Below are 26,755 nucleotides of genomic sequence, written 5' to 3' on the forward strand. Positions count from 1 at the left end.
CTCCACAGGTGAGAGGCTGGGAAGTTCGGAAGTTGGAAACTCGTCAGTTTCTGAATTTTGAGCGCATGCTGCCATTCCTGCAGATGGAGAATGCGGGCTCAAAATTGCCCTGTATGTTTTTTGATATTGGACCCACATCCATCCCCAGCTGCTGACCTCTACCTCATCTCCATCCAGGTCCTCTTTGTGACCCTGGGTAGATTTCCTCTGCTTGACACTGGGCCTCTCACCTGTCCACCACTGCATCGGTTAAAGCTCAAAGGAGACATGGGGGAACCTAGGTGCCAGCACAGGGTTCTCTGCTGCACCGTCTCATTAATGGGAAGTAAACCCAGTCATGCCTACACTCACTTCCTCCAGGCTGCTCCTGGCATTGCCCATTTGGTATTGAACTCATTCCTGGCTCAATTGAACCTTTTACAGGAGAAAATTGTGTTGCCCTCAGTGGGGTTTGGACCCAGAAATAATCTGAGCGCCGGATTCCTGCCCTTGGTTTGAAAATCCCGTAGATTCCGTTCCCTTTGTTATAAAGCTGTCATTGTGGGAACGTTAAATGTTTAACGAGTTTGGGTTAGACAGATCCCAGCTCCAAAGGAAGATCCAAGCTCTTATGAACTCAGTAAGTACAATATACTTGGATGAAGATGAGGGGATTATGGAAGGATTTCTGCCTGCCACTTTCTGAAGCAACATCGGTTCAGATTCATCAGGATTAATTTATTTTCCTGATCAGAATAGCCAGCAGCTGCACAGTGGGGTGGGTCAGTAGCCAAAATGATTTATCGCTGAGAAGCAGCCCTCCTGTGTATCAGGATTGTGTTTCATTTTAATGTACATAGAAGCAAGTCTAGGGAGAGCTTAAAACTGCTCCATAACTTAGAAATGCATTCGAAAGTGACAATAAAAAGGTTTTTCCAAACTGAGTTCAGTGTAACAGGAGCCCACTTGAAAGTGAACTTTCCTGTGCTTAGGCCAACTGCCTATCTGCCAATATATAAACTTACCAAACTACTATTTTACCAAAGATACTGAAGCCATCAGCCTGGTTACTTAACTGTCTAGGTGAGATTGGGAATCAAATTGACATTCATTCAACAAAACCAAGATCGGTTTTGCTTTTAATGGGACTAAACTAATTTTGGTTAACAGTTCACCGTCTCGGTGAGGGAAACATCAGAGTACCTCAAATGACCCGAGAAACTTTGATGAGCTATGAATAATGTTACAACTCACTGAAATTATAATGTCCTGGGCCATTTGTGGTGCAAGTTGAATCCTAGATGTGGGCCAGAATTCTCCCAACGTGGGGGAAAATGGGAGTAAATCCCGTCGTTTTTTAGCATGGTTTCCAGAATGAATCTCCAACACTTTGTGCATCACAACGTGCCCTTGTGAAATTCCATTTGGAAATCTGTGGGTGGGCCCTATTCCCGCCTGAGAGGCCGGCAGCATAATGTTAAGCTGACAGAGTGGCGCATGCGTGGAGTGTGGAGATCGGCTCATACACTGTGCGCCCCCCCCCCCTCCCCCCCCCCACTGCCCATTGCCGGACCCCTCATTGCTGGCCTTCCGACTTCTCCCCCCCCCCCCACCCCCGATCACTGGCCTCCTAGATCTCCCTGGGCCAGCCCCTATGTCCCCTCCACCCCGGTCAGCCCCAATCTCCCCAGTCCTCCCCCCGACAGTCCTGACCCTCTTGACAGTCTGGCCCCCCTCCCCCTCGCCGCCCCAGTGACCAGCCCCAACCCGCAGATAGGCCAGTCCAGATCTCCCGCCACACTCCGCCAGCCCTGATTGCCCCGACCTCCTTGACAGTCCTGACCTTCCCCACTCCCGATGACCATCCTCAACCCCCCTCGGCAGCCCTGACCCTCCCCCCCCCATGCCCCGATGACCAGCCCTGATCACCTTCCCTACCCCCCCACCCCCCCCAACTGATCCTCGGCAGAGTGACAGCAGGTCCCCCCCAAAGGGCCCTACCCCCAAACAGGGTCCGCCCCCTCTGGCCCCGTCCCTTGGCACTGCCCAGTGCCCAGTGGGCAGTGTCAAGGTACCCCTTGGACAGTTTGCATCTTAGGGTGCCAGGGTGCCAGGCTGGCACTGTCAGGCTGACACTGCCGAGGAGGCACCCCCCTTCCCCCCAACCCCCTTGGGGGGCCTCAATGGCTTCTCCTCCCTCCACTGGGATCAGGCAGCCTGTTCCCCATTAGTGGGGGGCAGTAGTAAACCCCGCTAGAATGAACCACTCCAGGTCGGGGTGGGTGGGGGAGGGGGTGGGGGGGGATGCTAGCAGGCCTGGAGAATTCAGTCCTGGACCTGCTAATCATATGGAAATGGAGATTTTCATATGATAATCAGCTCTGCCCTGTTTTCCAGCGCAGAGCTGATTACGTCAAATATCATAGTCTTGGATACGCGCGGAGGCTCTGGCGCTCAGCAGGAAGCCCGTAAAATGGCCGCCATTGATGTTTCCTGGCCCGTTGCACTACTCGAGCAGCACAGCGGGCTGAGGGAATTGCCCCCATGGAATTTAATGATGCAAGCTTTCAGGAAAAGCTCAACCAGAGTTTCATCAGTTTGCACAGTACACTTTGTTAGGATAGCTGAACACTTTTGAGTCCTATTTCTCAAGGCCTAACCTTTATCTTTCAGTTCATTGAGTAAGAATGAATGTAACAACATGGATACAAAATTAGCTGAGTGGCAGGAAACAGAGAATAGTGGGTAATGGGCATTTCCAGACTGGAGAAAAGTTTATGCTGTAGTTCCCCAAAGGTCAGTGCTGTCATATTGTGTACATAATATGGATTCCTTAAGTTGCAGTGGTGGTGGCTCATTTATCAGATCTTGAAGCTTGTGATTTTAAACATAAGCACCTTTACTATTAGGTGCTAACTATTTACAGTTCCATGGATGATTTGGCATGGTGTAAGTTCCACCATGCTGGCTAGCTGCTTGTTCTCTGACCATTTGACTACATACAGTGAGTGGTACCACTCTTCAGTCCCACATTACCCTTTGATGAGTATCTTTACATTATAATGTATGCAGGCAAATATCATCACATTCCAATTTATTTTTTGAAAAGTATTCCTCCCTTCTAACAGAAAATACAATAAAATGTTTATTTCCTATTATATCACAATTGGTCTTATGTCTTGACAGTTTTTTTTACATCTACATCTGTCATGTGTGAAGGAATGGCAGTAATATTTGATGTTTCTGGTGCTTTGGTCGTGTGATAAAGTTGCTTCTCTTTCTAGCATTTCAATTCAGCATCTTTTCCATCAACTATTTTATCATATTGGTGCTTGTGCTTTTCCATTAGTCTGACCATTTCAGCACTTGTTCTGGCATGTAATCTCAGTGCCTTTCTCTGTCTGAATGGCTGATTCTGCAGTCAATTTCAATGTTTCGAGCTCTTCAGTTAATTTCTCATTGCCAAGCTTCCTTTTTTCAAGGTATTATTCTCCTGATTCAATTCTTCACAGGACTTGTTTTTATTTTCTTGTTGCTTTTTTGTGGAGTGGTGCTTATTCCCCATTATCTCATTAATTTCTCCTGCATCTTAATTTCATTTTGTAAACATTTGCAACATCCTTGTTTTCTCTCCAAGTTTCCTGTCAGCCATTTCATCTTGTTTCGTGTCTTCGCTAGAGCTTTAATTCTTTTTGTTGATTCCTATTTATGTTCAATAATTTCTAGTTTCTTTTGAAGCCTTTAATTTTTGTGTTTTTTCCCCCGAGATGAATCCACCATCTACTTTCTGGACGTATATATTTCACAAATGGAACATTCATTTCTACTTGTCCTAACTTCAGCCAAACCCTTTGGCTTCACGGTTGGTCGAATCTGTCTTTGGTGAAGTATTGATTTATTTCCATTCTGCAATTCTCTCATTGTCCTTCATTTGGTCATTTGGTGCCACCCCTCTGGGGTCATCTGTTGTCTATCATTTGGTGTCTTTTGTTCCCTTCTTCTGGGGCCTTTCATTGCCCTCTTTGTGGGGTCTTCTGTTGCCTCCTCTTTGATATCTGTCAGAGGCTACGGAAGGATATAGATAGGCTGGAAATTTGGGCAAAGAAATGGCAGATGGAGTTCAATCCAGATAAATGTGAAGTGATGCATTTTGGTAGAACTAACGTAGGGGGGAGCTATACGATAAATGGCAGAACCATAAAGGGTGTAGATACGCAGAGGGACCTGGGTGTGCAAGTCCGCAGATCCTTGAAGGTGACGGCACAGGTGGAGAAGGTAGTGAAGAAGGCATATGGCATGCTTGCCTTTATAGGACGTGGCATAGAGTATAAAAGTTGAGGTCTGATGTTGCGGTTGTGTAGAACGTTGGTTCGGCCGCATTTGAAATACTGCGCCCAGTTCTGGTCGCCACACGACCAGAAGGACGTGGAGGCTTTAGAGAGAGTACAGAGGAGGTTTACCAGGATGTTGCCTGGTATGGAAGGGCTTAGTTATGAGGAGAGATTGGGTAAACTGGGGTTGTTCTCACTGGAAAGACGGAGGGTGAGGGGTGACCTAATAGAGATGTATAAAATTATGAAAGGCATAGATAGGGTGAACGGTGGGAAGCTTTTTCCCAGGTCGGTGGTGACATTCACGAGGGGTCATAGGATCAAGGTGAGGGGGGGGAGGTTTAACACGGATATCAGAAGGACGTATTTTACACAGAGGGTGGTGGGGGCCTGGAATGCGCTGCCAGGCAAGGTGGTGGAGGCGGACACACTGGGAACGTTTAAGACTTATCTGGATAGCCACATGAACGGAGTGGGAATGGAGGGATATAAAAGAATGGTCTAGTTTGGACCAGGGAGCGGCGCGGGCTTGGAGGGCCGAAGGGCCTGTTCCTGTGCTGTATTGTTCTTTGTTCGTTATCTTTCATTGCCTCATCTGAGGTCCTCATTGCCTCTTCTTTGAGGTCTCCATTGCCGATGGATCTTTTTGGAAGTTGCCCTCTTTCTGTGCCTGCTCGAACTTTCCGGTCCATTGCAATTTGTTTCTTCTTGTGCTTTTCGTTTTAAATGTGTTTCCACTTTAAATTTATTAGTTATTTAAGGGTATTGCTACTTTAAGTGTATTGACACTTTAAAACAGTCACCGTTTTTTGTCACTCAGCTATCAGTAGCTGGTGACTTTCTTGCTCTCACTCTCTGGGTTTTATCCCATGCTTTCAGCATTTTGGCAGAAATATGGCTTCCCTCTTTAAACATTTAAAAACTTCTACTTTTCAAACCAATGCAGGCCTTTTCTTATTTTTTGAAGCTCAATAGTGCAGCGATTGCTGACACTCAATCCTCATGGGCTCTCCTCCAATCCTGAGAGCTGCCTGCAGCCTGTCAGCCCCAAGCCACTGATCTTCCCCTGCTTCGGGGGACCTTGCCTTGGTTCATTTCAGGCCATTTCTTTCTGTTGTACTCCTTGTGATGGGAGACTGCTCAGTCTTTCAGCCATTGGTGCTTTGTTAAAATTTGAAGTGACAGTTCTTCTATTTCTTCTGAGCAGCAATTCATTTTTTAAAGCTTAAGTTCCTTCTTTTAGAAACTTAAAACCACATCTCTTCTAGCTGTTAGCCCCAAAGTCCCAGTCAGCAAACGACCAAAGCTGAAAAGAGAACTGGGAAGCCTCTCTGCCAAACTACAGAACACTGGAATCACAAAATTTACTATTCATCTGCTGAAGTCAACTCGACTGGAATCTTGAATTGAATGGCCGTAACATTTCATCATCTACTCCTCGCAAATCAAGGGCTGTTCTGTATAATTTTTTTTGTAATCCTACTTTGGTCTCACTTCTCACTTCTAATCTGTATCAATATATATGCATGTGTTTTACCTTTTTTCTTACTTTTAGTAATGAATAAACTAACTCGATCTTTAACCCAAGGAAGCCTGATTAAATTGGCCCCATTTAAAACATAACCATTGGGTCTTTTTGCTTCCTCTCCATCTATCAATTCTCTATCCATATTAATATATTAACCTTCCCAACTCTATTTACCATTATCTTGTGTATTAATCTTTCATGCAGCACCTTATAGAAAAGGAAATCCAACAATGCCACATTTTCTGGTCCCCTTTTAACAATCCTGCCACTTATATAATCAAAATCTATAATAAATTTGACAAATGTGATATCCCTTTCATAAAACTACGTTGACTCTTTGTGATCATAGTTGATTTTCTAAGTATACTGTTAAGGCTTCTTTCCATTTTATCTCTCTGTCCTTTCTTGAATAGCGGTGTTACGTTTGTTTGTTGCATATGATTTGTTGATTGATTTCTGCAGGTCTTTTCTGCAATTGTACACATGTTCAGTAACTTCTAGGCTTTCTGTAGACTTTAACAACTTGAAGTCAGAGTTGTAAAGTATGTTGAAGGATGTTTTCCTGAGTTCAAGGATTCCTCACAAACCATTTACTCCCAGACATCAGTGCAGAAGTTTGTATTTCCTTTGAACTATTGCATGACTAGGAAAATAGGTAGAGGTGGCCCTGAGAAGGTCAAACTGCTGGAAGAGGGAGTAGGAGGAAGGGGACTGGGCTCTTAGCAGGAGGACATGTCTGCCACTGTCTTCAAGGAGCAACCCTCCTACCTGAACTTCGGTGAGGATATGTCTGACATCTCTGCTTCAGAAAGGATGTCCTCACTGAAAGCTTCCACCTGCTGCAACTATAATTGCAACCTTAGAGCGAATCGAGATCACATGGTCTGTCACCGTGAAGGTAATCATGGCCTTGAACTTTCAGACAAAGGACTCTTACCAGGTTGCCAAATCTCCCAGTTTGCCGTCCGCTGTATAAGGTGCCACACGAAAGTCAAGTACTAGGGGACAAAGGTTTAAGGTGCATGGGGAAACATTTAGAGGAGATGTGCGAGGCAAGTTTTTTTACATAGAGGGTGGTGAATGTCTGGAACGTGCTGCCCGGGAAGGTGGTAGAAGTAGGTACAAAAGTGGCATCTAAGGGGCAACTAGATGAATACATGAAAAGGATGGCAATGGAAGGATACGGACTCTGTAAGTGCCATATGGTGTTACTTTCTCAGGCATTATCATTAGTGCAGGCTTGGAGGGCCAAAGGGCCTGTTCCTGTGCTGTTCTTTTCTTTGTTCTTTGTTCCATAAGGAGCTCTGTATTCCAAAAGAGCTGAACAACTTCATTGTCTCTCCCCAGAGAAGAGCAGGCTGTGTGAGCAGATGACTTTGTGAAGATAACAGGTTTCCCCATAATGGAGGGTGCCATTAACAGCTCACACACACCCCCAGTGCGGAGGGGAGCGGGATGGGAGGAGGAGCTCCTGGTGGGCCTGCTCCTGGTCCTAGCCGAGTTGGCCATTAATAGGTCCAGGCAGCACGTGGCCAAGGGGATCATTCATCCCACCTGTCTGCCAATTCTCCATGGCTATGTTCACTGCTGGCTGTCCTTGGAAATGAAGCATGTGATCTCTGCCAGCACCACTGAGATCTTCCATGCCCAGTGGGCACTGGGGAGACTAGGTTGCATTATCAAGGCCTTTAATCAAATTTTGTTTTGATGTTTTAAGTTTCCTTTGAGACCCTGATTACATTGATGCAGTATCCCATTTAAGGAACTACAGTTTTAGTTTATCCCAGTTTGTTGATTTAGAATTATAGAATCCCATTGAATCATAGGCTCACTTCAAAAAGAGGCCATTCGGCCCATCGAGTCAGCACAGACTTTCTGAAACACCATCCCACCCAGGCCCTCCCTGCACATTTACCATAGAGTCATAGAGATACACAGCATAGAAACAGGCCCTTCAGCCCAACCATGTTAGCATGGTCAATCCATCTAACCCACACGTCATTGGCCCCAAGGGGCAATTTTAGCATGATCAATCCATCTTTGTTTATTTGGTTAATGAAAAGAAGCACAACTCTAATTTCTGTTGATTTAGTTCATTTAGTTCCCCAAAAGAAGCACACACTTTAACATTTACAATCTATTAAACTCTCAAAATTACCAATATTATTTACCAATTAATCTTATCTACAGAAACTTAGAAAAAACTTGTTTTCAATTTTGTACTTCCAGCCACATTAGGTTTTATCTAATATATTTGCATGAACCAGATGAATGCACTTTCAACCTCAACAGTAGTAAGAGTTTAAGGTTCTTCATACCTTTGTTGATCTTGGTAAACACATGCAGCAGAGTAAAACAATCATTCTCTATTTTGGGACGCAAGTTAATTTTCTGTCAGAAAGATGTCAATGAAAAGAAGTTGCCTCACCACAGCACCTCTGACATAAGTGAACGGTAACCACAATAAAACACTCTGATCAGTTCCTGGATTTATCATTTTGTTTTTCATTTTGCCTTCAACATTTCATAACATCTCTTTCGCAGTTTATAAAAAGCAAGACAAATGGGCAAATAAATTTCAGATCGTATATTGTTTTTTAACCTGCCAAAAGAACACGTACTTTTGCAGGGTGAAATTTCTTTTGGCACAAATTTTTTTTAAAATTCACAGCTCAGAACCAGCAAATGCACGGTACAGGCAGAATCCTGCCATAGAGGGAGTGCAGATCTGGGAGGATGTGGAATCAGACAGAAAGCATCTGATTGGAGATTTTAACTCCATCCAGCCTTTGGAAATGGGATGGTAGCAGATTTCAAATGAAAATGCTGGGCTTCCCAACCTGCTCTTACCTTGCCACGATTGCAATTCGAGCACCGGCCTGAACCAGGCAAGAATCGCTTTTATTTATTCCAATCAGGGTCCTATTATATGGATAGGACCCCTGTAATGAGGCGCTTTCACAGACTTCACTAAAAACACAAAAGGATTTATTAATAAGAAGAACTGCACAGCAGTTCATCAGCCACATGGCTGCACCTAGTCCCCTAAATGTCCCCTGCCTAAGAGAGGACTCCACCCCTGGGGTGATTACCCATTCTCAGTCCCAATTGGTCACACAGGCCATGTGACCCTTACTCTGACAAAGAGTCATCCTGACTTGAAACATTGGCTCTATTCTCTCTCCACAGATGCTGTCCGACCTTTTGAGATTTTCCAGCATTTTCTGTTTTTGTTTCAGATTCCAGCATCCACAGTATTTTGCTTTGACCCTGATTCTGCTTAAAGGGACAAACACCGCAAATCAGCACATCCCTCCTCCTTTAACTTCTTCATACAATCTTCAATAACTAAATTACTCAGTCCTAAATTCTAACTAAACATTATTCACATGAGTTGGATAATTACAAATCAAATCTTTGAGGGTTTTTTCTGTTTCTTGTAGAACGGAGTAATTCTATGGTCTGTGATGCTTCATGGGGAACATTTAACGACCCCAGAAGCAATGGTGTAAAGCTGTATAATGATATTAAACTTCATTTAAGTTCACGGAAATCACGTTCACATCCTTTCTGGGGGTGACCCTGATTATGTCACTGACGGGGGCAGGGAAGATCTCAAACTGAGATCTTGTCGCTGAAAATCCCACTATGGCCCTCTTGCGAGAGTTAGCGGCCATAATGGGATTTGTGTCTGTCACAAACAGGCCCTGAGAACTGTGTCCATGGTGAAACAGCATCATAGATTAACGCAAGAGTGCTCCTCTGGACTGACTAGAATAATGTGAGTCCCTGCCATTCTTGATTTCATTCCCTCAGTGATTACAACCCCACATCCTGCTCCCCTTCCCACTCCATCATTTGCCCTGTTCCCGTTCCTCCCCAATTTTTCCCTGGCCTGTTTAGCCTCGGGGTCCAAGTTGGCGAACTGTATTCGGATGCTCATTCGACACATGCAGTTCCACATTTATCTTAATGGAACTCAGTCCTTGAAAACGGCCGGACACCCTCACCCGCTAATTCCAACCCAGCACTATCAGTCAGTTGACCATGTGAGGGTTAAAATCTATCCCTTTGCCTTTGTTTCCTTTATTAATTCCTTCTGTCCTATCACTGATAAAGCTTAATAGACATTAATGCATCTTAAGAAGTTGAAGGTTAAATACTTAATCATCTATACTCTATCTCATTATAAAGCACTTAGAATGCTATCTTTGTGAAAGATTTCTGCTCCTTGACTCCCAACTCTAATATATTATTCTGTGTGCAACGTTATGAGGTAATAACACAAAATTCATTATAAGTGAATGGAGCAATGAGTATATTTTGCAATATTTTGTTGAGAGTATTTAAGTTACCTTTCCAATGTATTAATTTAGCAACTGTGTACATAATCTTCTGGTTTTACCCTGCTGGAATGGCGGGCGGAACCACTTTTATTTCGGGAAACCACATCAATCATTGGGAATTTTTGCCGACGTTGTTTAACGCAGCTTCAGCATTGGCATCCCACCTTCAAATTCCCTCAGCAAATCAGGGAAGGTGAGTGGGGCGACAGGCCCATTCTGCCAAAGGAAGGAGTTTTTAATTAAAGGGACCAATACCTGGGTTGCAAGGGCTTAACAACACTTGGCGTTTTGAGGCTGCAGCAACCACAGGGATGGAGAAGGGATCCTGGAAGGTTGTTCCCCAGGTCACTCACCCTTACCTGGAGAGCCTACTGCAGGATCTGAGGGGCTACAGTGAGGTGAGCTCTCTCAAGGACAGGAGGAAGGCAACAACCTTTCCAACCAAGTACACATAAATGTTAAGTGTTCAAAGAGAGTGGTCCTTTCAATCTTGGGACAGCCCACCAAGAAGATTTGAACCTCTGGGGTGGGAAAAGTGTGTGGTCGAACACGTTCAGTTGCCAAATCCAACACTCTGACTTCCAGCATCCATCTGCACCACTCTGCTCGCTGACACATCTTGCAGCTTTTCTCATTGCTCTACCTCTCTTTAGACATCTCACATCCCCCTCCAAACAGCCAATACTCACACTCACTCTCAGCCTATTACCCTATAATAGGTGGGTGTGGCACAGTGCTTAACACTGCTGCCTCATGGTGCCAGGGACCTGGGTTCGATTCGCAGCTTGGGTCACTGTCTGTGTGGAGTTTGCACATTCTCCCCGTGTCTGCGTGGGTTTCCTCCAGGTGCTCCGGTTTCCTCCCACAGTCAAAGATGTGCGGGTTTAGGTTGGCCATGATAAATTGCCCTTAGTGTCAGGGGGACTAGCTAGAGTAAAAGCTTGCAGTTATGGGGATAGGGCCTGGGTGGAATTGTGGTCGGTGCAGACTCGATGGGCCAAATGGCCTCCTTCTGTATTCTACGATTCTATCACAACCGGGCTTCACAATCATTCTCCATGAATGTTACCCTTCTCGGCTATCTGCACACTCTTTTACAAAGACTCACACCTCTCTGCATTTTAAACACCCAGTTTGCTGAGAAACAGTGACCCAATCTGAGCGGTGAGGGAATATGTGGATCCCTCCACCCTCAAGCATCACAGCAAGCATTGGCAATGTCGTCCTAACTGTTCCACTGGGAAGGAGGTCTTGGGTCAGTAAATATCAGCAGTGGTCTGCAATGAGATCCTGAGCCTCCTGAGGAGCTGTTGCTCACCCTCTCTGCCAGTAGAACCTATGTTGGGGATCTCCCCTCCTTCCAGCTCCACATCAGTGTCTAATCTCTCTGCCATTTGGAGGGCCATGTGACTGAGGCGGAGATGGCCGGTGCTGCTGGTGATGTTGTTACTTCCATTATTGTTCATCAAAGGTACAAACTAGAACTACATAATCTGCCCTCGTGCCATGGTGAGCACTGGTAGCAGGAAAGTGCAACTGATGGTGCTGGACAGGTGAAGTGTCGTCCAAGCATTTAGCAATCATTTGTTTACTGATGGCTGTTAAAAGAAAGTATTGGGATAGATGAGAAAGGAGGAGTTAACTTTCATTTCTGCTGCAGCAAGCAGGTGGCTTTCTGTTATCCATTCTGGTGTAACATTTTGCATTTTTTTTTTAAATTTGTATTACAGCAATGCCTCCATAAGAATCACAAATGGGTGTGTTAATGTGTTGTGCCAAGCAGTGATAGCACTCTTTGAGGGAGTTCTTCAGTGTAGCTGACCAAAGTGTCCCCAGTTTATTTGTTTCGTTGAAGAAACTCTTCCTGCTAGGCACTTGCCTCGGTGACCCTGGAGAATTGTTGACAGTTGGGAAACAGATCCCTGACTGCAAAATCCTAAATCGAGGATCGGAACGGATCTTATTATCTGAATCATTTACTTGACAGATCCAAGAGGGTTTCAAGCTTCCCTTCAATTCCACCGTAGTGGCTGGAAGAGACCAGAGTGGTGTCGGAGTCCTGTGACCCGGCTTCAGTTTCATGGGATTTACTTCCCTGCATGCAAACCCACTTACCCTTGTCAGGTAATTGGAATTGGGAATTAAACCCAATGAATTCTTGGGAGTTGGTTGACTCTTGTCTTTTGTAATAACTGAATAAAATAACACTGTGTAAATCTTGACAAAGTGATGTAGCAACAATATGTTAACCTTGTTAATTACATTGGCCTTTGTGTTGCGACAACTAACTTACATGTGGTCAAACAATAAGAATTTTCCTGTCAGATTATACCGCATGAACAATGGTGTTTCCTGTCAGTCAAATTCTTGCTTTAGATATGTCGCCAAGTGACAGCTCTAATTGTACAGGCCTCTGGCTGGTAATGTGATGAGTCATCTGTATTAATGACTCAATTAAAACAATTGCTCTACTCGATAACGAGCCCATTTATCACACTTATAAAGGCACTCGCCAAAAACATCCATCCTTGTTTGTGGCTGGGAATCTCCAGAGCCATTGAAAGTGAATGGGGTTTTGGCTGAAATGCCAAATTTTCCATTCCTGGAGCGGGCACGGACAAAATTGGAGAATGCTGCCTACTGACTATGAAGCTGCTGGGTTGTGTAGGAATGATAACAAAGGACTACAACTTAATTGGTTTATTATAAGATCTTCAGCAGCTATTACACACCATGTGTATAGCTACACTGGTAAGAACCCCAACGCTACTGACACGCCACTTCCCATGTGCAGGTCATGGCAATATATACATGAATACACATTTTACATTTCCCCATTTTAGCTGGGAGAATCCATACATATTTTCAAACAACAATGCCGAATGTAGTAACAGAACATTGAATATTTAAATTGCATCGAGCCTGAGCTTGGGCCGAAAAACGTGACATAAATCTCGAGCATGTCCCTTTCCCCACCACCTCATATTTAAAAAACAGCACATATAACACCCAAGCCAATACATAGTCCTTGAACTTGAGGTTTGGTCTGCTCAGTTGCTCCAAGCGTGTTATTACACTAACTTTCTGTGTTTGGGATGCATCTGGATTATTGTCCACATGGCAAATGCCTCAGGCGTGTCTGGGGTGTACAGTGGCGATGTGGAGATGCCGGCGTTGGACTGGGGTAAACACAGTAAGAAGTTTAACAACACCAGGTTAAAGTCCAACAGGTTTATTTGGTAGCAAAAGCCACACAAGCTTTCGAAGCTCTAAGCCCCTTCTTCAGGTGAGTGGGAATTCTGTTCACAAACAGAGCATATAAAGACACAGACTCAATTTACATGAATAATGGTTGGAATGCGAATACTTACAACTAATCAAGTCTTTAAGAAACAAAACAATGGGAGTGGAGAGAGCATCAAGACAGGCTAAAAAGATGTGTATTGTCTCCAGACAAGACAGCCAGTGAAACTCTGCAGGTCCACGCAACTGTGGGAGTTACAAATAGTGTGACATGAACCCAATATCCCGGTTGAGGCCGTCCTCGTGTGTGCGGAACTTGGCTATCAGTTTCTGCTCAGCGACTCTGCGCTGTCGTGTGTTGCGAAGGCCGCCTTGGAGAACGCTTACCCGAATATCAGAGGCCGAATGCCCGTGACCGCTGAAGTGCTCCCCAACAGGAAGAGAACAGTCTTGCCTGGTGATTGTCGAGCGGTGTTCATTCATCCGTTGTCGCAGCGTCTGCATAGTTTCCCCAATGTACCATGCCTCGGGACATCCTTTCTTGCAGCGTATCAGGTAGACAATCCTCCTCATCCGAGCAGATCCTGTGTATATGGAGGGCTTGTCCGTAGGGGATGGCTTCTTTAATGTGTTTAGGGTGGAAGCTGGAGAAGTGGAGCATCGTGAGGTTATCCGTGGGCTTGTGGTACAGTGAGGTGCTGAGGTGACCGTCCTTAATGGAGATGCGCGTGTCCAAGAATGCAACCGATTCCGGAGAGTAGTCTATGGTGAGCCTGATGGTGGGATGGAACTTGTTGATGTCATCATAGAGTTGTTTCAGTGATTGTTCACCATGAGTCCAAAGGAAGAAAATGTCATCGATGTATCTAGTGTATAGCATCGGTTGAAGGTCCCGTGCGGTGAAGAAGTCTTGTTCGAACCTGTGCATGAAGATGTTGGCATATTGAGGTGCAAATTTGGTCCCCATGGCTGTTCCGTGTGTCTGGATGAAGAACTGGTTGTTGAAGGTGAAGATATTGTGGTCCAGGATGTGGATGAAGAACTGGTTGTTGAAGGTGAAGATATTGTGGTCCAGGATGATACAGTGGACAGAGTACCCTTCGTTGTCCAGTACTTCCCCGGAGCGGAGAAGCTACGGCATCTCCTCCGGAGCCTTCAACATGTCATTGATGAAGACGAACATCTCGCCAAGGCCATCCCCACACCCCCGCTTCTTGCCTTCAAACAACCGCACAACCTCAAACAGACCATTGTCCGCAGCAAACTACCCAGCCTTCAGGAGAACAGTGACCAAGACACCACACAACCCTGCCACAGCAACCTCTGCAAGACGTGCCGGATCATCGACACAGATGCCATCATCTCACGTGAGAACACCATCCACCAGGTACACGGTACATACTCTTGCAACTCGGCCAACGTTGTCTACCTGATACGCTGCAAGAAAGGATGTCCCGAGGCATGGTACATTGGGGAAACTATGAAGACGCTGCGACAACGGATGAATGAACACCGCTCGACAATCACCAGGCAAGACTGTTCTCTTCCTGTTGGGGAGCACTTCAGCGGTCACGGGCATTCGGCCTCTGATATTCGGGTAAGCGTTCTCCAAGACGGCCTTCGCGACACACGACAGCGGAGAGTCGCTGAGCAGAAACTGATAGCCAAGTTCCGCACACACGAGGACGGCCTCAACCGGGATATTGGGTTCATGTCACACTATTTGTAACTCCCACAGTTGCGTGGACCTGCAGAGTTTCACTGGCTGTCTTGTCTGGAGACAATACACATCTTTTTAGCCTGTCTTGATGCTCTCTCCACTCCCACTGTTTTGTTTCTTAAAGACTTGATTAGTTGTAAGTATTCGCATTCCAACCATTATTCATGTAAATTGAGTCTGTGTCTTTATATGCTCTGTCTGTGAACAGAATTCCCACTCACCTGAAGAAAGGGCTTAGAGCTTCGAAAGCTTGTGTGGCTTTTGCTACCAAATAAACCTGTTGGACTTTAACCTGGTGTTGTTAAACTTCTTACTGTGTACAGTGGCCACAGGGCTGATTGCATTGGGAGCAGGAGGGGGCTCCGTTTTGACTGGTGCGAGGTGTTTGGATTGTGGACTCAGTGTCAACCTCCTGTGGTAATTGGCCATGCTGGTTTGGGTACCTGTAACAGATGATGCCGGTTCCTGACATACAGGGCACCATCTGTGGTGACCATGTAACTGTTTGGTTGGGAGGCATAGCTGTGAACCAATGCCAGTTTGTCATAGCTGTATGTGGTTTGCATTCTGACTGACCCAGTTCCAGAGTGCAGTGTATGTGGATGTTACGGTCATAGTATCTTTTCTCTCACTATTTCATGAGGGCTTCCTACACTTTTGTTTCCACTCTGGATTGCAACATGGCCTTGGAAACAGTGATCATGGTTCTGGTGCATCTGGAGAATATTCTCTGTGCTGGCAAGGGCAGACCCTCTCTTGGCAGATTACCCAGAAAGAGTATTGCAACGTAGAAGTCTGTGTTGTCACAAAGGCAACTTAAATGATTCACTATAAGATCTTCAGCAGCTATTACTCACCATACCAGTAGTCACACTGGTGAGAGCTCCTGCGCTACCAACACATCACTTCCTGTGTATAGATCATGGTCACATATACATGGATACACATTCTACACTGACAAATACAAATGAAAGATGCAAAATGTAATGTTATATTTTACAGAAGAATGGATAATGGAATTTCACCTTGTGGTATCCTTGCAGCAAAATTAACAGGCAACTCTTTTCTCATCCACTATTGTCCCCTAACCACAAACTGTTGTTTGTAACCAAGATTTCCAGAGGTGACACAGGAGTTAATTTTATCAGAATTCTCCTGTTTGTCCCCTGAGATTTTCTGAAGTCGCAACAAATCTTGCAGTGAAGTGACAATGGAGGAGAGGGACGATCCCATGGAAATTCACTTCCATAATCTTAGTTAGAATCATCAAAGTTCATGGAAGAAGGTGACTTCACTGCACGTTTAATACTATTGAGTTACTGGTAATGCTCAAACAAAGTGTTTCTCCTTGGTAGCTATCACTCTAAGAGATCCAGATATAGGTCAATGGATTTGTGAATTACTGAGAGCCCTGAAGTTGCTTTTGGAGTGGTCTTCAAGGGTAAGTGATACTTAAGATTTTTGATCAATAATAAAAACGCTTGTCGTTAACATTAATATTTCTGAACATAGAATCTTACAATGGTGGAAGTTTACAGCACAGAAGGAGGTCATTTGGTTCATCGATGCCTTTCTGCAAACAATCTAAAATGAATCCCATTATCCTGTGTGCCTTGCAAAACCTTGTAGCTTACTCTACTTCAAATATAAAATATATGGTGGTGTCTTCCACATTCCTTATGCCAAAATATTATACACTGATTAGAGAAATTGCACCAAATATTTTGTCTCTCACTTATTCGGTAATAATTTTAATAATTCTTATGCACTGATTACCCAACCAGAGGAAAATGTCTTTTCCAATTCACTCATTGAAATGCTTCATAACTTTAAATTTCCAGTAAAGATCCATAGCCTTCTCTGCACCAGTGGCAATTGTCCCAATGCCTCAAATGTTTTCTATGAGCGTCATCATCCTGCCGAATCTATTCTCTCCAATGTGCATTTTTTTTAGGAGCTTTCTACAATTGGATGCTTAAAACTACATTCAGTACATGAGCTGTTGCCTACCTCCATTTTGGATAAGCTCATCATTGCATCATTACGTTTGCATTCTACGCTCCTATTGATAAAGCTCAAATTAAATTGGTCTGTTTTATGGTTTTACCAACCACACTATCGCTTTCAGGAGATTACATATTTGAACCCGAGCATCTCTTCAGTATCTTTCTGTTAGTAGATAATTCTAACCTTTATTTTTCCTCCCAAAATGCAATGTTTCACTCTCATCCACGATGAATTGCAGTTGCCACCTGTCTGTTAACGTATCTATTTGTTCTGCATCCTGGTCAATCACCTCTTGTAAACCCATCCCCACCACCACCAGCCTCACCCCACACCACCCACCCAATTCCCTCCCCACCAGACCATTTCCTTTCATTCTGGCATAGCCTCCTGGCACCCAGTTATAATGATCAGGCCATTAGTCCCTGCCAGGAAATAGGCCAGGAACACATGTTAATGAGGCCCAGCTAGTAATAATGGCTGGGTTGCCCTGCTGCAACTTTCCGTTGTGTCAAATACTTGCTCGACTGTGTTCCCATTATGGAGTTAATAGACTTTATAAGCATTTGGAGCTATCAATCAATCTGTGAATTTTCAGACACCCCGCTGTGATAATTATACATTGTAAAATTACTCATGCAACACTAATCCTGCAAAATTAGCCCTGAGACAAACAGTCTAAAATAACAAGCACCGGTTTTTTTTAACACTGCAGGCAGTGTTTTGTTTTCAAATATTTAAAAGTTAGGAGATTTAAGTGTCCATCAGCTCCTTTTGAAAGTTTTCTTTCATTACTCCCTGGATGCTTCCCTTTGACAGTTTCAATGAGTTTATCTGTTTCCTACACAAATTCATTCAAAAGGTGGCTTGACCTCTTCTAACCAGCACCTCACTTCCCCCAAAGGGCACTTTACATCTCCCAAAGAACACCTCACTTCTTCCAAAGGTGTCCTGGAGCCATATCTAAAAGTGAACCATATCTCTCCAAAAGGGGACTCTACCTCTTCAAAGAACCCTGACCAGGTTAGACCTTCTCCTACCAAGTGTACTATGCACACAATGTATTGCCCGCTTTCTCTTTGTGAAAATCAGATCAGACCGAAGACATTTGCACTTTAAACATGTGCAGCTACATCCATGAATGACGGAGGGGCAAAATCTGACCTGTCCACATTCCTCCAACCCCTGAAATTGTTGGGGGCTGGTCGGGGGCAGACTTCTGGATTTAGGCCTCCGGAGCCATAATTGCAAAGACAGACCGGATCTCATATGTCATGCGTGGTCAGACAGATGTAATGCTGTTACTTGCTGATTTATAGAATCATGGAATCCCTACAGTGCAGAAGGAGGCTATTCGGCCCATCAACTCTGCACCGACCACAATCCCACCCAAGCCCCATTCCCATAACCCCACATATTTACCCTGCTACTCCCACTGACACTAATGGACAATTTAGCATGGCCAATAATCCTAACCCGCACATCTTTGGACTGTGGTAGGAAACCGGAGCACCCAGAGAAAACCCACGCAGACACAGGGAGAATGTGCAAACTCCACACAGGCAGTCATCCGAGCCCAGAATTGAACCCAGGTCTCTGGCGCTGTCAGGCAGCAGTGTTAACCACTGTGCCACCGTGCCACCCCACCAATGGTGGAACCATTTCTGCTGATCCAAACTTTGACACTACAATCCACTTTGGATTTTAATATCAATTATGTGAGCAATAATTACCATACCAAGTATGATCCACATTTACACTACCACAGTGCCCTTAAGTCACTTCTTCCAAACAGGAATTTGTGAGTGTGGTAGCTTGGAAGAATTGCAAGCTGCTTTGCACTTGCAGCATTACTTCTGCTAACCATGAATAGCATATGTATTCATTGCAACAGCAGGACTAATTTTCAGGTCACAATCTCTTCTGATGCGCAACACGGTATTCTCTGGTGCAGTGGCAAATATTTGTGTTATTGACAGCACATTGCATTTTCAGCAATGAACTTCCAGTTTAAATACGCTTGGATAGAATCACAAAATATTCCTGTGTTGTAGTTGCAGGGAGCACAGATGTTTCAAATAACATCAATAGCTCCTCAGGCGTAGAATAAGTGCAAATGTTACAGCTGTAGAAATGTAATTTTCCACAATGTCAAGTTTTGCGAACAATAAAAGTTGACTTTTACTCTACCAGTAACAATTTCAGTTGAGTGACCTAAGGGACTTTGTACAGATTAATGGCTAAGGCCCTGCTATGGAGGTGTTCACAAGGTGCATTTGTGCCACTATAGGACCTGAATTAGGCATATGAATGCCCATTCCCATGGCAGCTGGCATCAATCCTTCATCCAACAATAGCGTACATTGCCTCTATGAAGGAATGATTGCTAAGTGGTGGTTAAGTCAATCACTGAATGAATGAGTGAATCAATTAGTTGAGGAAGATGAATGAAAAAGTTATGGACTTATCCGGCAGGGATGAAACCACGATCACTTGGCAGGGGTGCGCTTCTCGGTCTTTTGGCCTAGATCAAGCACCAGATCAAGCCCAAGTTGGGGCATAATGCCTTTTCTTGTCAGCTTGGATCTTGTATGCCTCTCTTGTGGGAACTATGAATTGGATTCAATTTGAATTTGGAGCAAGCAAGGAGATGGATTCAGATCCGCTTTGTCCGCTCCGCACATTGACTATGTAAATTTAAGAATGGAGTAAAAATTCAAGAAATGGACCAGAGCTTCCAGTTTCACCTGGTTTATTGTCCCTGTGTTCTCAGACCCCAGCCTGCTGAGTCTGGTCTTTTCAAACTGACTCAATGATCAAAAACTGAGAGAGAGGGAACCTCCAAGATCAGATTTTCTCCGTAAGATAAATGCAAAATACTACGGATGCTGGAATCTGAAACAAAAACAGAAAAACGCTGGAAAATCTCAGCAGGTCTGACAGCATCTGTGGAGAGAGAATAGAGCCAATGTTTCGAGTCTAGATGACCCTTCACATCAGCTCTGACGAAGGGTCATCTAGACTCAAAACGTTGGCTGTATTCTCTCTCCACAGATGCTGTCAGACCTGCTGAGATTTTCCAGCATTCTTCAGGCTTTCTCCCTCTTACTATGTGTTACTTGTGTCAAGGGAAGAAGGAATAACACAATGCCATTGAAGAACTTATAGACCCGTGCTAAAGTATCCCAGCTTGAGTACCTGAGCATCTTGTCCGACATAGGAGTTTTGTGGACATCCCTTTCCAAATGGCAATGAAGGGCGGAATTTTACTGGCACGTCTGCCTGAGGTCCTTTTAAGTTCCAGTAACTCTGCAGCTGGGCATTGCACATCACTTGCTGTCTAAGAACTCGCCTGGTCTGTTTCACTTGCAGAAAATGCACCCACTGACTCAATCTTCAGGTCATCCTCTTTGCCTGTTAGAAACTCCACTGATCTCGTCTGCATACTTGGTAACTTCAAAGCTAAACCGGCAGTAATTAGAGGTTCATGCAGGAGCTGTAAAGGTTAAAAAGGAGAATAGGGGGAGGGCAATGATCTGTTTCATGGCAGGTTTAAACAGTGATGAGGGCAGTCCCCAAGCCTAGAAACAGATAGTAAGGGAGATGCCTCACCCAGTTAAAGAGACACAAGAGAGTATGGCAGGAGTCACAAGTTCATTTGGAGTCAGTAATGATCCAGGAGACAAGGAACAGGTTAGGGGAAGACAAATTCCCAGGACAACAACCTGGTGTGCTGTTTGATCAATGGCTTCATTACGAATTTATATAGGGAAAAGGGAAATTCTCAAATAGGCCAAGGAGGGGTGAGGGTGATGCCCCACTTAGCTTAAGAGCCACAGGGCAGGGTAGCCAAACCTAGTCCATCCCATGTGAGTGAAGGTAGTCCCAAAGGTACAGGACAGAGCAGGAACTCAAGAAGGTCACACACCAAGCAGAACATTTTAAAAAGAAAGATGCCTGCACCCATATAGGTTGAGCAGGAAGTCTCGCTTGCCCAGACCATTTTCCAAACTTTGAGGGAGAACAAGGAAGGTCCTAAGGAGACTTGCGGAAGGTGAGGAGGGTGACTTACCTAGCTGATGAGCTGCAGAGGAGTGCAGCAAGAACTGAACCTCTACCCAAGGGCAGCAATGTCGCTGAGTTTATGGGATAGGTTGGGGGAAGACACACTCCTAAAACAAAAGAGGAAGAGTGTGTAGAAATCATGGGGAGAATAGCTGGGAGATACCGATGTAGGAATGAGTGCAGCTCCAACAACACTCAAGAAGCCCAACATGATCCAGGACAAGGCAACTCCCTTGATTGGCATTCCCATCCAACACCTCCAATATCCACTCCCTCCACCACTGACACTCAATGACAGCAGTGCGTCCAACCTACTAGTTGTGCTGCAGCAACTCACCAAGGCTCTTTCGACAATGCCTCCAAACCCACAACATCTACCACCTAAAAGGACAAGGGCAGCAGATACCTGGGAATACTACCACCTGAAAGTACCTCTCCAAGCCACTCAGCATCCTGACTTGAAATGATGTCCTTCATTGTTGCTGGATGAAAATCTTGAGACTCCCTTCCTAACATCACTGTGGGTGTACCTACACCACATTGACTGCAGTGGTTTAAGATGATGGCTCAACACTACCTTCTCGGGGGCAGTTAGGATGAACAATAAATGCTGGCCTAGCCAGCAATGTCCACATCCTGTAAACTAATAACTAAAGAAAAAACAAATGCTTGCTGCACTGGAAAACATTAGTTCAAGAACATGGAAGAGTTCAGCATCAATGTAGCACAGGGCTTTGCAAAGAGCTTGGAGCCTATTCTTTCAAGCATGAAACTGTTGTCACCTCCATTAGCACAGCTATGGAACCCACCATGAGACAACATCTGATGACTGATGTGTCAGTTTAAAAACAGATTCCATCAAACACCCAAGAGTTGCATTGGAATCTCCGACTCCTACCTACTGCCATCATAGCTATGGATACACAAATGGGCTTCCAGTACATCACAGTCCATCAAGCTGTTCTCCAACAGGTAGAAGGATTTCTAAGACTTTACTGCAAGGGAGCGGTGGGGGTTCCCTGAAAAATGACCCTGCTCACCCCTCTCAGAACAACAGCATTCCTGATCCTACTCTTGCCTTTCCAGAGCAGCGGTGGAGGTGGGGGTAGGGTTGGGGGCTGGGTGGTGGGCAGGGCCTTCATTCTGTTCAGTTCTGTGAGGTCCAAACAGAGTGTTGGCTGGAGTGTAGGGTTGGAAAATGGCAGCTTCAAATTGGTGTTGTGCATTGATTTGTGTCATGATCTCTATGCTCAACGTACTGCCAGTGGTTGTTGGCTACATATACCCAAACGCCTTTACTTGCAATCTTGTGCATGAGCAACCATAATATGATAGAGTTCTTCATCAAGATCTCACACATCTCTGATCTTATTTTCCAGTCTTAGAAGAATGCAGAATGGCTCAGGAAAGAGTGTGACATGGACTATTTCTCCCCACCCTAAGTTAAATGAGGTAAAATATATATTTTTGCTTGCTACCCACCCTGACAGCAAAAACTAGCTGTTATTATGTGAATGTGCAAAAGGAATACTTTTGCTGTACTTTGTCAATCAGGACTGGTGGAGGAATTGACAAGAGCAGCAGATTAAAATAAGCCCTAATGTTTATTATATATGCTTACATTTAATGCTGCATGTATTTCTGGCATTCCTTTTATGTTTATATTTTATATTTTAATGCAGGTTTAAACTGTCTTTTAAATGTATTTGCACCTTTACTAAAATATCATGTGGAGGAATGTCTTGTGAACACTTCAAGTGATCATCCATTTATTTCATCTACATTCATTTCTAACCTTCAAAAGCAGGCTTCAAGGTCTCCACATGCACCAAGAAAAGACCCCTTCATTTTCACTTCATTTTTATATTGAGCAAATTCGATCCTTACTTCAATATCGCCTTGGTTCAAACATAGAAAGAAGAGCTGAACTACAGGAATGATGTGAGAGTAACTGTCCTTGGCATCAAGGCAGATTTTGACCAAGTGTGGCTGATGCGCGATTAAATCACTCGGGAGGCTAGACTGTACCCGAGAAATAAAGGCTTTTATTACTAACAAGAATGGAGCATACTATATAACAATACAATCCCAGACTAAAGGGTCACCAGGCAGTGCAGTGACCTTTATACTTCCCCAGGTAGGCGGAGCCAACTGGAGTGTACCACAGAACAATATCAACAGGTAGAACAGCCCAACCCTAACCCCAACAGTGACAACAGTAACATATCTACAAACACCCATAGTGCTGACCATCCATGGCTCAGCACTCATAGTGGTAACCAACTATGGTTCACCACATTCACCCCTCCTTTAAAACAAAGGCCGGCGGGGCAAAAAAAACAGAACAACTGTTCATATATTCACAAGTTCAGTCGTATTGGAGGACCGCACCATCTCTGCGACCTCCTCAACACTGGCGGTAACGCCGGTTCTGCTAACCGTGGTGACCTTCTCTCCAAGGCGGTGTCCAGCGACTCCTCCAGTTCCTCACGGACAGGTGGACCACGAGGTGGCGACAATCTGCTGGACTCGAGCACGCCTCGAGGTGGCGACAATCTCCTGGACTCAGACACGGGAGTAAGAGAATTAAGTGGTGGTCCCGATACTGCCCGCGCCATGTCAGGAGGGGAGATAAGGGTCAGGGGGTCCCTAACTAGGGGTGTGGGAGCGACTGGGGTTTCCAAGTCCCCTGCGGGCGCCAGATCTCTAATAGAGACCGTGTCCTCTCGCCCGTCAGGATATGCCACATAGGCATATTGAGGGTTGGCGTGGAGGAGATGGACCTGTTCAACCAAAGGGTCGGACTTGCGGGTCCTAACATGCCGCCGCAGGAGGACAGGTCCTGAGTACGTCAACCAAGACGGTAATGAGGTCCCAGAGGAAGACTTCCTAGGGAAGGAAAACATCCTCTCATGTGGAGTAGCGTTGGTTGCCGTACACAGGAGTGAGCGGATGGAATGGAGCGCATCAGAGAGTACCTCTTGCCAATGGGAGACTGGAAGACCTTTAGACCTCAACGCCAGTAAGACAGCCTTCCAGACTGTAGCATTTTCTCGTTCAACCTGTCCGTTACCTCGAGAGTTGTAACTCGTAGTTCTACTTGAGGCAATCCCTTTTGAGAGCAGGTATTGCCTCAAGTCGTCACTCATGAATGACGAGCCCCTATCACTGTGGATATAGCTGGGGTAACCGAACAGGGTGTAAAGATCCCGTAATGCTTTGATAACCGTGGCAGCGGTCGTATCTGAACAGGGAATGACAAAAGGGAATCGTGAGTACTCATCAATCACATTGAGGAAGTACACGTTCCGATCTGTCGAAGGAAGGGGGCCCTTGAAGTCCACACTCAGCCTTTCAAAAGGGCGAGTGGCCTTAATGAGGTGTGCCCTGTCAGGTCGGTAGAAGTGCGGTTTGCATTCAGCACATACCTGGCAGCTTCGGGTTACGGACCTGACATCCTCCACTGAGTAGGGTAGATTCCGGGCCTTTACGAAACGGAAGAGCCGAGTGACCCCCGGATGGCAGAGATCATTGTGGAGGGCCTGTAATCGATTCTCCTGCACACTTGCACATGTTCCACGCGACAGGGCGTCTGAGGGCTCATTGAGCTTCCCCGGACGGTACATGATATCATAGTTGTAGGTGGAGAGTTCGATTCTCCACCTCAAGATTTTATCTTTTTTGATCTTACCCCGTAACGTGTTGTTGAACATGAACGCCACGGACCGCTGGTCCGTGAGCAGGGTGAATCGTTTTCCCGCCAAGTAATGGCGCCAATACCGAACGGCCTCCACAATGGCCTGGGCCACCTTTTCCACCGCAGAGTGCCGAATTTCAGGGCCTTGGAGGGTGCGAGAGAAAAAGGCGATGGGCCTGCCCGCCTGGTTAAGTGTGGCGGCCAGGGCGAAATCAGATGCATCACTCTCCACCTGAAAGGGGATGGACTCATCAACAGCGTGCATCGTGGCTTTCGCGATGTCGGCTTTTATCCCTTCAAAGGCTAAGCGAGCCTATGTTGCTAGGGGAAAGGAGGTCGACTTGATGAGCGGACGGGCTTTGTCCGCATAATTGGCAACCCACTGTGCATAGTATGAAAAGAAGCCTAAGCATCTTCTCAGTGCTTTGATGCTAGTGGGCAGGGGAAGTTCAAGGAGGGGACGCATACGGTCTGGATCAGGGCCAAGGACCCCGTTTTCCACCACGTATCTGAGAATTGCTAGGCGGCGCTTGCGAAATATGCACTTCTCCCTGTTGTAGGTCAGATTCAGGCGAGACGCAGTGCGTAAAAATCTAAGGAGGTTGGCATCGTGGTCCTGCTGGTCATGGCCACAGATAGTGACGTTATCCAGGTACGGGAAGGTAGCCCGCAGCCCGTTCTGGTCCAGCATTCGGTCCATTGCACGCTGGAAGACCGAGACCCCATTCGTGACGCCAAAGGGAACCCTTAAAAAGTGATAAAGACGACCATCCGCCTCAAAGGCCGTGTATTTTCGGTCCTCTGGGCGGATGGGGAGCTGGTGGTAAGCTGACTTCAAGGCAATGGTGGAGAACACCCGGTACTGCGCAATCTGGTTGACCATGTCGGATATGCGTGGGAGAGGATACGCATCCAGCTGTGTGTATCTATTAATGGTCTGACTATAGTCTATGACCATCCGGGGTTTGTTTCCAGTTTTAACCACCACTACTTGCGCTCTCCATGGACTAGTGCTAGGTTGGATGATCCCTTCCCTGAGGAGCCGCTGAACTTCAGATCGAATAAAGATCCGATCCTCAGCGCTGTAACGCCTGCTCTTGGTTGCGATGGGCTTGCAGCCTGGCATGAGATTCTCGAATAAAGATGGTGGGGTAATTCTGAGTGTCGAGAGGCTACACGTGGAGCGCGCTGGGCAATTTGGAGGCTGCTGTGCTCCCACTGAAAGTGGAGGGAGTGGCCCATCGTACTGCAGGGTTACACTCCTCGGGTGGACCATAAAGTCTAGTCCCAGGAGTATCGGAGCGCAAAGGTGCGGTAACACAAGGAGCCTGACGTTCTCGTAAACTGTGCCCCGCACCGTGAGGTTGACCACACAGCTCCCTAGCGCGGTAACAGACCGGGACGTCGACGCCATCGAAATTGTCTGTCTGACAGTCCGTACTCGGAGACTGCACCGTTTCACGGTGTCAGGGTGAATGAAGCTCTCCGTGCTCCCGCTGTCAAACAAACAATGAATTTCGCGTCCATTTACCTCTATGCCCATCATGGACTTGTCGAGTCTGTGAGGCTTGGCCTGGTCCAGGATGATTGACGCCACCGTCGGGTCTTGGGTGCAACTGCAGGCAGCTGAGATGGTTGATGATGATGACCCCTGCTGGTCGTCTGCGGTCGGTGCCGACCAAAATGGCTGTGCCCATGGATCGCACGTGGTCGGTGGTGCTAAAAGTGGCGGCCCCTGCAGGTCGCACGTGTCTTGCATCTCTGTCGTCAGGAATGGCGTCGCTCTGGAATCGCACGTGGTGGAAGACCTCGAAGACGCTGGAGACAAGGAGACAGGCTCTG

The sequence above is a fragment of the Mustelus asterias genome, chromosome 2, assembly GCF_964213995.1.
Source record: "Mustelus asterias chromosome 2, sMusAst1.hap1.1, whole genome shotgun sequence".
NCBI lineage: Eukaryota > Metazoa > Chordata > Chondrichthyes > Carcharhiniformes > Triakidae > Mustelus > Mustelus asterias.